Source organism: Natator depressus, chromosome 11 (genome assembly GCF_965152275.1).
Source record: "Natator depressus isolate rNatDep1 chromosome 11, rNatDep2.hap1, whole genome shotgun sequence".
Classification (NCBI taxonomy): Eukaryota; Metazoa; Chordata; order Testudines; family Cheloniidae; genus Natator; species Natator depressus.
Genome location: NC_134244.1, coordinates 49869100 through 49881779, shown reverse-complemented (window position 1 = coordinate 49881779; position 12680 = coordinate 49869100). Strand labels below are relative to the sequence as shown.

Here is a 12680-nt window from a genome sequence, read left to right as displayed (position 1 = left end):
CACCCTAGGGTGATGTCTACACTATAGCTGGGAGTCAGCCTCCCAAACTGGGTAAACAGAGTTATACTAGCTCAGCTTGAGCTAGCAGGCTAAAAATAACAGTGTGGACATCACAGCTTTGGCAGCTGCTCGGACCCCCTAGATCTGAGCTTGGGTGGCTAACTCAAATCTCTGTCAGAGCTGCAACATTCACGGTGCCAAATTTCAGAATTAGACGTGGCACAATTGAATATCTGTCTCTGTTTGTGCAAGCGTAAGGTATGCGCCCAACAGACCACATGTGCATGACATATGCTACACATGCACTCCCCAGCTATTTGCACACTTATCATAGGCATATACAAATTAATTTGCACACACCTACTTCTGCAAAGCTGATCCTTTACTTCTCATTTCCTTAGTTTCCCATTGTAAAGTGCAAATAATATCTCGCAGGTGGGTAATATTTCTAAAATGCTTTGTGCTCCTTGGATGGAAGTCAATGTGAAAATGCAAAGCCTTAATAGTATTGCTAATTTACAGTGATTGTCCTGGGACACAGTGGGGCTTCCGTGTCATTGAATTCCATGAGGAAATTTATCAACAGCAGAAGAGATTCCTGTTATGAGCTCATACCCACTAGCTGCCTGCCCATACCCACACTTTAACAGGCTATTGGGAAAACAAAGGGTTAAAGATACAGAAAAAAATTCAGGGAAGGCTCACCACTCTGTCCAGTGGATCTGCCTGGCTGAGCATGGGAGCCACCTGCAGCTTGTTATAAAGGGCTCTTGCTGATGCTGTCTGGGCTGCTACATTACAGACACCATATAGAGGGTGAAGGACCCTGTCTGTATAGAACTCATTTAGTATTGTCAAGAATAAGAGAGGAGAAGTTTATTGAAAGATTCAGATTTGGATAAGGGAAGCAAGTGAGAGCAGTGTTTTAAAAAGCACGTCTACAACAAATTTGCTCATGTTTAGTTTTTTTGTTTGTTTTGTCTCTATTGACTACTTCAGTTTTATACATGTCTCTTCATCACGATTTAACTGAGTTCCTGTGGCAGCTAGTGTTCATCTCTCTGGTGGCTTGTAGTATGGCCGTACACTGAGTCCAGTGTTAAATCACGTCAGAAATCAGATCTCTGAAATCTTATCAAAGGCTATTTGTAATTGTAATCTTTGTACTGAAGATTGATGTGTATGCACATATATTACATAAAAATACAATAAAAGAACATGCAGATTGAAAAGTTGCACACAGAAAAGTTAGAAAATTCCAGAATTAAACTTTCTGAGTTCCTAGAACAGTATATCACTGCATTACTATTCCAGATATATTTACAGAGTGATGATAGTTTAGGAGGAGACTTTAAGTCAGTGAACATTCTGTTTTGTTAGTTTGTTGTACACTCTGAGAAATTACTGCGGTCTCCTTGAGATAATATGCCAATGCTAGCACTTTTCTAATGACTCTAGGGATTTAAAACTCTCAAATTCCATCTCACTGAATCTACTGAATAAAAGCAAAAGACATGAAGAAAAACCCTGTAAAAATTGCAGCAGCCTGTTAAAGGCACTGCAAATCTTTCCACTGACTTCAGTGGGCTTTGGGTCAGACTGTATGTCAGACCTTATTTAGTGATGCTGAAAGCTCAAATCAGTCTGGTTTCATCTTCAAAGTCTGTTCCCAACTTCAGTCACAGTCTGTCAGCTCCTAATTATAAATCAAAGAAATCCAAAGATAAATAGTTGTCATTTAGTAAATCACGAGGATTGAATGTATATGTGGAGAACTGGAGCTACCTCATCAAAATCTAAAGGAAAACAGTCTCGTCTTCAAATGAGAGATGCTGTCCTTTGAGCTAGGCTTCTCATTTTGTGCTTTCTATCTACAATGAAAAATTTGAACTTTGGTTTGGTTTCATTACTTATCAAAGTTCTTGTAAGTCAGCCAATTTTTAATGAAAATAGACACATCATTCTCCCTGTGTCCCTGAGAATATTGTTTATATGTGGTTTCTACCCCCCTACTCCCCCCCCCTCCAAAAAAGCATTCAAGTTTATGGATCTTCACTGAAGATGCTGAACCGATGTCATGACCCTACAAACATATTCTCACACATGTAACTTTATTGATGTGAGAAATGCCATTGGTTTCAAAGGAACTATGCACAATAAAAGTTACTTGTGCGTAAGTGTATACAGAACTAGGCCCCAATATATGAAAAGGGAGCTGTTGTGTCTGGCTGATCCCTTCCATAGAAACACCTACTAGAATTTCAAAGTTAAGTGAAATTCAAAGAGGTTTGGAACATGGCAGGGGATGACAATTTTTGTTTTTAATTTCAGCTGAAATTGGCAAATTTTGCCTGACTTCCATAAAAGATCTCTAAAAAAGCTATTAAACCCTTTCCCCTGTGCCTAAAACTCGGCATAGTTCCCCCAAAACCGATCTGAGTTTGGGGTTTATAATACTCCTAAAGCAGGACACTTTTGCATGGTTTGGGGACTATTCTGAATCTTTCATGATGATTTGGTAAATAAGGGTTACCAGATTAAGAAAAATAGTATCAGGCAGCATGGCTTGTGATTCAGTTTGTTTCATCCAGTATTTTTACCCAAATTGTAAACATATACCTCAAGAGATTCAAAAATGGATTGGTGATTTTGGGTGTCTCAATTTTTGAATGTTCAAGCTGAGATCTTCAGAGAGTCGGTGTTCAGCATTATCTGAAAATCAGGCCACCTCTAAGGTTGGGCCCCCAAAGTTGGGCACTCAAAACTCACTAGTGGCTTTTGAAAATGTTAGCCTTATGTAAAAGTACCTCATTCTGGGAACATCACCTTTGAAGTTATAAACTGGTGAAGAGAATTCCTACCTGTCCCTCCTGTGTGAGCAAGGACTACTGTCACTCGGGTAGGGCTGGGGGATTGCCTACAATGGAGGGCAGGCAATATTTCTAGCAACGGGACAGCTTTTAATTTTAACCAGGGGCTCCATAGAAACCCTGATCAGCAGATGCTGCTGAGGAGATGAGCTATATCTGCACATCCCTCGCCATGCCCCTCTTCAATCCAGTGCCCCCAGCTCTTGGGGCTGCACTGGGTGCTCACAAGGCACCTCAGTAGAGGAAAAGTTATAGTCACCATACAGCAGAAGCCAATGTAGACCCTGTGTTGAATCTAGTTCTACGCATATAATGGATAAATCATTTCCCTCGTGAACAGAACTTCATTTATTACATAAAGGGAATATGATGCAAGCAGAATACATGCTAAGTTTTAACATATCTCTGTGAAGTAAACAGTGAAGCAGTTTTATGACTGTCATCAATGTACTGAAGTGTACACAAACTGAGCTAGCATTTAGACTTCCTTCTTATCCAGTTTCGCACGCTTCTTTCCTGGCTGGCGCTATTTAGAAAAGTTACCCTAAAAAGCAAGCGAGGTCACAACACTCTAAACAGGAAGCTTCCCCCTGCCTCGGATCTCATTGAATCTTAGCCAGAATAAGCCTCTCTTCACAGCAAACAGAGGAGCAACCTCTGGCAGTGTAATCAGCAGGCTGCTACAGCTGCATTATAGCAGGATCAGATTGCATTTTTCCCATTATATCTCCCCCACTCCCAAGTCCTATCTTCAACAAGAACTGATAGTGGAGAAGCAAGCTCAACACACTTCAGGAATTCGCCAATTCTCTTTCAAGAACTGCTCACAGCAATTTGGTTGGTGAGTACTTTGTAAGTCTTTGTTTTGCAAAAGACTTTCTTTGGGGGACGAAGGCAAGAAATTCTGCCCAGAGGATGTCAAAAGTTGGTTGGTTTTTCCTTAGCATGTGTTAGGTACTGTAGTCAGATGTCCAGAAGCAAAGTCTAGTAATCAGGGATTGCAAAAATGTAGATTTTTGTTTCCTAAAGAGACTGAAGAAACAGTTCTCTTACAATAGGAACTATTTGCTGGTAGTGAACATGTCAGGATATGGGCATTTTGGCAAGCTCATGGATAGCAGTGGCTGTTTAGATCCAAACGATCAGTGAAACATTTTATGCTAATTTTAACCAGTAACCCAGAGTTTGTCATGAAATGTCTCATGCTTTTCAAACAATGCTTGGACTCAGTTGAATACAGTGGAAGCTCCAGGGAGAGAGGCAGATTTATTCAGGCAGTGTTCTGTGGTCTGTCTGCTAGACTATTTTCAAATCCTATGAGCCCATGCCTTTAGAGGCAATTACAGTTTTAAGAATTAGCAGAATGTTATGTCTGCTTTAGCAGAATTACACAAATCTCATGTAACCATAAATCAATTTCACTCATTATTAAAATCAAAAGAATATTTTCCCTGTCTTGTCCATAGATTATTTAAACAATGAACAAGGTAATGACTGTAGTCATACTGAAATATGAAAAAATAGAACAAGCAACAAAAAATGACTTGTGCAAAATTCTACTTCAGGATCAGCATGAACTTGAGCTTCTTTTATGATAACTCTGTAATGAAAGCACAATGATATTTAACTGGATTTAAAAACAAGTGACAAAATCTAAATAACTACTCACTAGGTTTGGTATAAGGAATATAAGAGAAGAAGGATACATAGCACTAATGTTCAGTGGCGGAGAAATGGACAAAGGAGAAAATGACAGGGGCGGCGGGACATAGATATGAAAAATGTCAGTGTGACTCAGTTCTCTAAATTAGTCATAAAAGCACACCAGGGAAAATGTAAAATAAACCATCCTTCCTGAACGTCTTATGGACAGACATAAAGGCAGGAAGTTCAGCTGTCAGATAGATAGGAACAATAAGGGCATGCTTTCTGAATTGCCAATAACTAGCACCTAATAATGTTATGGAGCAAAGCTGAGAATGGGCTTTGGTGTGCGTGGGTGGGTTGTTTGTAGATATCTGTTAATTTTTTTTTTGAACTTTTTTGAAAGATGAGCTCACAGTGTTTCCTAGATATATGTTGCTATCTCAATTTCTATAAAAAGCCAGGTTCAACTATTGTTTAAGCTGAACGTGAACACAATATGATTATTTAGCTGTGTGTGTGTGTACACAATTACAGCAGTCTTAATGTTCTAGAGATTACTGGAACACAGCACATTCTAGCCATGCCCATTTCCCTGGGGAATCCCCAACTTGCCATACCCTAGGGGAATCCTAACTTGTGTTTTAGGCTGGCTTTAAGCAAAGCAGACTTCTTGGGCCTGTGAATCTGGCCTATCACATTTCACAAAGTAGGAAGAGAGTGCTGTATGACCAGAGCGAGAAAGAAAAGGAGATACACAGAGACCTGAATTGCTTGCATCTCAATCTAGCCATCGAAAAGGAAAAGTCACTGGCCAAACTCCCAGGTTTGTGAGGACAGTTTTGAAGAGCACGTCAAAAGAGCATCGTGGCAAACAAAGATTTAGATGTCTTCACACATAAGTAAACCAGATATTGGATCACCATTGCAAACGAGGATGGAAGAACGTGGATGACAAACTATACCCTGCATTCTTCAAAGACTCAATGGTTTCCGAGCTTCTACAACATCTTATTTGTGCCTGTACTAGTAGGGGTCACTGAACAATCAACTGGTTTCAAAGTAGCAGCCGTGTCAGTCTGTATTCGCAAAAAGAAAAGGAGGACTTGTGGCACCTCAGCGACTAACCAATTTATTTGAGCATAAGCTTTAGCTCATGAAAGCTCATGCTCCAATAAATTGGTTAGTCTCTAAGGTGCCACAAATACTCCTTTTCTTTGAACAATCAACTGTGTCTGTAGTCAGAACAATCTTCTCTGCACAGATTGTGTACATGCCAAGGTGGTGAAGACTGTGGCAACTCATGCTCTCTCAACGAAGATTGTAATGATGACCAAGATGATGATAATAGTGTTGACTAGAAATGTCACTAGAGCTATTACATTTCAATGATACCTGGACAAATTTATTATTAGAGTTTGTTTTACCCTTTAGATTGTTGTTGTGTTGCTTTGAGGTTACAACAAAACTGAATTTTATGTCTTAGAGTCATTAAGCTAAAAGAAACAAATGTAAAGATTTCAAAGTAGTCAAAGTAGATTTCAAAGGGGGGGATCCTTGTTTATCTCTAATGGCGCCACTTGACAGTTCCACATAATATTTCATCTTAAAGTAGACATAACAAGCTTTCAAATGATGTATATATGTGTGTAGCGAGATTATATTAAGTTGACCAAATTGGTGGTGCCTGCCCCCTGCCTAGAATGAAATGTGAAAAGCAAACCTGGCCAAAAATGAATTATATTTTTAAAATCCTTTAGATTTGATAATCTAAAGCAATCAGTATCTTTCAGCAGCTTCCATTTAAGCTTTGTATTGAAATTCTGTAAACCATATCAAAGTACGTAGATGGCCTGATCCTAAATTGGTTAGTGTAAATTTGCATATCCCTCTCAAGCTCCTATGTTTCTGAAATATTGCTAGTATTCTAAAAGTTCTAATGTTCTTATCACAATCTTGAAAATCTGGCAGCTATTTATATTAATCTTTTATGTTTACTAATGCAGAGTCTGCGGGGAGGGGGAATTGGGGACAGATCCTCAGCATTGCTCCACTGAAAATTCATGCAGAAATCTAGGAAAAAATAACAAAAACAGAAGCCCCTCCAATCACCCCCAAAGACATTAAGTTCTTTCATTTAAAGATGCTAAGTCCTTAAAAAGTAGTGGGTAATCTGGCAAGGACAACAGGGAGATGAAAATTGTCCCATCTATGCACACACTCTTTAACATCAGCTTGTTGGGGAGAACCTGATAGCAGGATCTGGTCAAATGGAACCTCCACAAATATAGTTGAACTGAGAATGGTCTCCATTCTATGGGTCCTTGAACCATTCGACAGTTGGCATATTATTTTCTGTTAAATTTTATAGAATGGTTCAAAAACAGAAAAAAGTATCATTTTCTATTGATTCCTTCAGCCCCTCAAAACCCTGTTGTCAGCTGCAATCAAGGATTAGCCAGCTGAAGACTTGGCCTTGTGGCATAACACTGAGTCTCGATCCTAGCGGTAATCTTAGTACTTGCCCGGTGCTGTTTAGGTACACCATGAAAGAAGAGACTCTTTACAGTTGCTCTCCTCCTTAACACATGCAGTGCACCTACATGCCACAGGCCTGGAGTTGGTTTACTGCCTGCATGATGTTGGGGGACATTTTATATTTGGCACATAGTTTACAGTCCAGTAATTGTTGCCTCATATCAAAACAGGAAGACCAATCAATCTTCTGAGGTGAACATAGAACAGAAAAATTGGACATTTTATCCAGCAGATATTCTTCCCTCATACTTCAGATTCAGAAATAAATTCTGATGTGGGCTTTTTTTTTTATTGTTGTTGGTATTATCGTGTCAAAAGCAAAACATCTGACTGCTTTCTGAAACATATGTCATGATTTTTTTAGACTTACCTTGTTTCAGTCACATTTTATTTTTTAGAGGGAGAAGAAACAAATATGTGAGAAACAGCATTTCAACATTCAAATATTAATTGAGTGCAAACAGAAACCACTAATGTCTACTCCTACCTTTTCCAAATCAAGCTACATTCAGTAAATATTTGTCCGGTAGGCATGCTGTCAGATTAAAAATGATAGGCCTAGTTTTCTTCTTCCTTACAGCAGTGTCAATGAGAAAAAGATGGCGCTATCATTTGTTAAAAAGTACTGCGTGGATCAAAATACCTTTTCTACCACAAGGCAAAACCCTGCTTTGGTTAGCTCAGTGATGAGAACTAGGGATGTAGTCCAGTTTGGGATCCTATTGATTAGAGTAAATGGGGGGAAATGATATATAATTTTAAGCACAGTGAATTATCCAAAGGGAGTAGTGAAATAAATTAAGTCAGAATTGCTATAATCTTATCTAGTTAGATTCTTTTCTCCTTAATTTTAAACTGTACTAAATACAACTTAAGACTACGCACAAAATTTCATAACCTATGTCTTACTGTTACTGAATTTACCATATCTTTTGCATTTTTCACCTCTTCCATTTCCTGTGCTATCAGTTTGAGTAAGTCACTTTCATGGTCACTGAAATGTAACTTGATGCTTTTTTCTAATGCTGTCAGTTGCTAATATATGAACCCACCTTTTGTTTTTCTTTCCATTTAGTCAGACAGAAGACTTTAGTTTGGTACTAAACTCTAGTTACTATAGAAATTAGTGCAGAACAGGCTGCAAAGCAAAATAAGTATATTCAAAAGGTCTAATTCTGCAGGTCGTGAAAAATATATTCCTGAAAAGTGGTCAGAGAACACAAAGGTTTTTTTCAGCAAAATCCCTACAAATGTGGAGAAAGTTTTCTGCTAATTCTAGCCATCAAAATGATTTAAGGGGACAGATCCCAGGTTAAGTCTCCTTTGTGCCACTCTGGCTATAGGACTTACAGCTCCTCGATAGGGATAGTTGGGGATTCCCATCATAAAGGAATTCACAGTTAGGATTTCTGTCATAAGGAAGTTCCCATTTGGCTTGCAGCTGCCCCTATACCACTCACTTTCCCCCACCTTCAGAAAGGGAGGGTCTTGGACAAGGTATAGGTATTATTCACAAGTATATGTTATGTAGGTTATCCCTAATCAGTTTTGAAAAGGCCTGTATACCACCCTAGACCATCAGATAACCTTGTATGCCACAGAAAAACCCATTTTAGGAATGGTCTAGAAAGTTTTAAAGTTTATTGGGACTGCAGTTTATAACCCTCCAACTGTAAAGTCAACAGTTACCATTAGTTCCATTGTACAGATCTCAGAGGGAGCTCTAGAAGTAACCTATCCTATCTTCTGTTAAAGTCAGTCATCTTGGGACTTACTAGGGTGCATGGTCCCAGTGGAGAATTGGAGTCTCCTTTCTCCAGTAGTACAATGCTCCTGTTTCTAACTCTTTGGGCCAATAAGAGCCTGAGTTTAAATTCCTGATATTCTGATGTAACGAAAAGCTGTCACTGATGCATGACTGAATCTTTCCTATCATGAAGTCAATAGGACCACATGTGGAGTAAGGTGCTACTCTGGTGGAGTGAGGATACCTGAATCTGGCCAAGAATGATCAGGGGTTGGGGGAAGTAAATGGAGAGACCACTAACACACACTCTTCATGCTCACTCCATCCCCTCCTGTCTCCTGCATGCAATTGGCAAAAATTGTACATGGCCCAGCTGCTTCTGACCCCCAGAGCAGAAGGTCACGCACAATACATTTTGAATTGTGCTTTATTGTATATACTACCTTAAAAATAATAATTCCACTTGAATCTTAAATCTTAAGGCCTCCATTGAACATTAAGCAAACATTTGTAAAACTTTTGGTTTTGTAGAGATACACTTTTTGTTAAGCAGCAGTTGAATTTTATATTGGATTTTGTTTTTCTTTTAATCTGATATGAGAAATTCCTAAACTGCAAAAACAGCCTCAGACGGTAAGCTTTAGAACCTTCACCCATTCCTCCCAAGATGACACAATATACTAGGAATGTGTGACCGTAGGGAAATTTAGTAAGAAGATAATGGACTTTCTGTATTGACTTGCTCTTTAGAATGAGGCAGATGAATTTCCTTTTGGGAAACTACCCAAACATTGGCAATCTTGTAAGGGCTACTTTTAATAAAATACTCTTTTCAAGGGGGTGAGGAGAGATGGGAACAGGACTGCAGTTGTCTCGTTGAGATTTTTTGTCCCTTGTACAAATGCAGTAATTCATTCTTAGACTCCCCCAACTGAATATCTTGTTGTTATATAGTTAAGGTTGCACAAGTTGCTATTACAAAGGGCTATTTTCAAATGCTAATTACTTGGTCAAATGTTTCCTTTTTTGGCTTAATACACAGTATGTTTGTTCTCAGCCTAGGATCCAACTTTTTGGGGGGTTTTGAAGGATTGAGCAAAAACTGGTTCAGCAATTTTTTGAGAACTAAAAGATATATATTTCCTATCCCTGGAATAGGTAACCAGAATTCTAGGTTTTAACCAGAGGGATTGGAATCCAGAAGTGTCAGTATATAGGGAGGGTTCAGGTGCAAACTTGGGACTGATCCAAGGTGCACCTGAGTTTAGGATTAGGCCTATGGAGGGCTCCATAAGCATGGAAAGTGGGGCATTAAATAAAATTTAGGGGCTCTTCAGGGATTGAAAGTACTCAGAAATCCTTCTTACTACAAATTCTCTTCAAAACATAAAAGTGAAGGCATGGTACAAAATGTCTCTGAATATCTACTTCTGATGAACTCATGAAAGACTGGGGAATTCTAAAATCCAGTTGATTTGGATATTGATTTTACTTCCTCTTTACCCAACCCAAATGATGTCAGGTCAGCCATTATCTTTATTCACTGACAAATATTTATTCTCCACTCACTCTTGAAATAATTGCTGACATAGAATCTGTCTCTCTCTACATATAATATTCCTGGTTTAAAAAATGTACTGACGTAAACCACAAACTGCACTTCAGACTTAACTCAGATACTGAATGTAATATTATATTTCTAGCAGTTCAGGATGTCTTGTACAGAGCTCTTTATTTAAACAATGTGGTATAGGCCTTTGACCAAATAGTGGATTATAAATGTGATTCACTAAAAATGCTTGTCTAGCTTCAGATAAAAAATACCTTCTCCTAAACTTGGACCACAAACTTACACAAGCAAAGAGAGACACTGGTAAGACAAGTGCATCATAAGATGCATCCACATCCTAAAGACAACGGATGCAGTAGGGAAACCTCAAAGGGCATATTTTGCCACCCTTACTTATGCTGAGTCGTATCATAGTAGTCACTGTGGGTAAGGGTGGCAGAATTTGACCCCAAACCAGACCTTTTAGAGTTAGGTACTAAAAGGAATCAGTTGGTTATATTTCTTATTTAACTGATTTTGTGGGTTTGTGTCACTATCTTGATGCTATATTATTTGCGTACAAAATCATTTTATTTTATTTTATTTGGACATGTATCATTCTTATGCATCTCATAGAATGACATGGGGAATTACATCCACCCAGAGAAGCATAAGCAAATTTGGGGCAGTTCTCCTAAACTCCTCCTCAGAATCTGTTTGGTTTTTATTTTTGTTTTTCATGCACTGTGTGAATGTCACTCAAGATGGAAATGGATCCTTTTCCCTTCTTGGCTGATTAGAACCTAGAGACTGCCTAAGCCGGGGGGGGGGGCAAACTTTTTGGGCCGAAGGCCACATCTGGGAGGGGAAATTATAGGGCAGGGGGTTGGAGTGCGGGAGGGAGTGCGGGGTGTGGGAGGGGGTGCAGTATGCAGGAACGGGCTCAGGGCAAGGGATTGGGGCAGAGGAGGGGTGCGGGGTGTATGAGGGGGCTCGGAAAGGGAGTTGGGGTGCACGTGGGTGCAGCGGGGGCTCAGGGCACGGAGTTGGGGTGCAGGAAGGGTGTGAGGTGCAGGCTGGGGGCTCAGGGCAGGGAGTTGGGGTGCAGGAGGGGTGTGAGGTGCAGGCAGGGGGCTCAGGGCAGGGAGTTGGGGTGCCGCCCCGGGAAGCGGCCAGAACCATGTCCCTGCACGGCCCCTGGGGGAGGAGGGGGCACAGGGCTCCGCACGCTGCCCTTGCCACGCCTCCAGGTACCCCGCCCCCCCCCCAAGCTCCCATTGGCTGCGGTTCCCCATTCACGGCCAATGGGAGCTGCCGGGGTGGGGGCGGTGCCTGGAGGCAAGGGCAACCCATGGAGACCTCTGCTCTCCCTCCCCCAGGGGCTGTGCAGGGACGTGGTGCCGGCCGCTTCTGAGAGCAGCTCAGGGCCTGCGGCACCACGGGGAGCAATCCCACAGGCCGGCTCCAAAGCCCTGATGGGCCGGATCCGGCCCGCGGGCCATAGTTTGCCCACCCCTGGCCTGCCCATCCCTTCGGTGACAGGAGAACACAAATACTTCCCAAAGGAAGCACATGCTGCTGGCGACTCTTAACTATGTCCTGGTCTAGATCTCAAAAGGCAAGGGTTCCTGGCAGCAAGCATTTCAGCTAACGGTCTCACTTAATATTCTGAGAAAGCAGTGGCCAGGCAACACTTAATAAACAGCTTTTTTTTTTTTTTTTTTTTTTAATTCTAATCATCAACCAGGCTAGGCTGTGGCATGGAAACAGCATTCATCACAGTGTAAGTGGCCATTAATCAGTGATTTCCTGAGGCCACTAAACAGGCCAGATATCAACTGCTGATATCAGCAACATGAATCATGAGCTGCTGCTTTCTTGATAACAGTACCTGGAAGGAATATCTTGAAATGTCGTCTCCACTTTTTTATTTCAGAGAGAGAGCACAAAGGGGAATTGCTGGGCAACCGATCAGTCTCTCCAACAGCCCATAGCTGCAGAGTTCCATAGGCCTTATCCTAGCACCTCTTGTGTTCAATGTTTACTTTTATCAATATAGCGTCAAAAATGTTCTGGATGCCTGGCAGACTAAGCACTTCAGTTGCCTCGAAGTGCTTAGTCTAATTTTAGACATGATACAATGAGTTGGAGCAGCAAACAGTGAGAATAACGGAATGGAGAACAAAGGTTACAATCATAAGATCACATGGTTATTTAGGTCTGTTAACTGAATGTCTTAACAGTCCAATTATATATACATAATATTATATAATATAATATGGGTGTATACATGTATCTATCTACATACAGATATATGTACTCTGAAAAATAC

The 12680-nt window shown here is 40.5% G+C and overlaps 1 protein-coding gene across 8 annotated transcripts in view; it reads left to right on the top strand.

Moving 5' to 3' along the window:
- Positions 1-12680, top strand: part of TFPI (tissue factor pathway inhibitor) — a 251209-nt gene that overhangs the window by 191722 nt on the left and 46807 nt on the right. The window contains exon 1 of one of the 8 annotated variants that reach the window (XM_074967748.1): positions 3474-3722. The exons of 4 other annotated variants lie outside the window; for them this stretch is intronic. The gene's annotated coding sequence lies outside the window, so the exon portion shown is untranslated. Of the gene's footprint in view, positions 1-3473; positions 3723-12680 lie in introns of those variants that run through there. 3 more of the 8 variants (XM_074967749.1, XM_074967750.1, XM_074967742.1) reach the window with 3 other exon arrangements.